Below are 689 nucleotides of genomic sequence, written 5' to 3'. Positions count from 1 at the left end.
TGTATTACCGACTGTGTGGGCTCTTGTAGTTTTGAGGCCAATTGCTGCCTCAAATGAAATAACTGGGACGGTTTAAGTTGATATTTATTAACTAATTGTACCTTTAGCAAGCCATAGGTGTTAAATTTCCTCCAAATTCAGCGTACGTAACCACTGTGCCGCACCATATTGCAAAAGGTTCTTTAGGCCACACAATTTCTTTCCTTCAGTCCACGATGCGAAAGCAGCATAACGCTCGAAGCTGTCGACCCATTTTAGCACATCCTCCGACGTTCTGCCGGTAAATACGCTAGGCCGAAATTGAGAGTTTGCCATCATTGAGAACACCAGGTCTTCCACCATATGTGGCGTGTCTCTCGTACTATCGCACACACATGGCGACTAACTCGAAATACGAGAGGACTCGGTTATCATTTCCAACATTATGAACAAGTTTATTGGGTTCCAACACATCATGAGTAACAATGTAACATCAGAACGAACACTCATCACATCGTCGTCCATCTTTCCTCTCTAAGGAACTCTCCCTGGAGAGGGCGCTACCCACAAAACAGTTCAAAGCATTGCTCGCACGGACGTATCGTCACAATAGTAGAGCATTCGCGGGTAGTAAACATAGAGGAATAACAATAAAGAAAGGCTAAGCTATGTACACAGATATATATTAGTTGTTATATTTTATATATATA

The sequence above is a fragment of the Anneissia japonica genome, unplaced genomic scaffold (genome assembly GCF_011630105.1).
Source record: "Anneissia japonica isolate Jap-2015-1 unplaced genomic scaffold, ASM1163010v1 scaffold287985_len465408_cov153, whole genome shotgun sequence".
Classification (NCBI taxonomy): domain Eukaryota; kingdom Metazoa; phylum Echinodermata; class Crinoidea; order Comatulida; family Comatulidae; genus Anneissia; species Anneissia japonica.
This window is presented reverse-complemented; position numbering follows the sequence as displayed.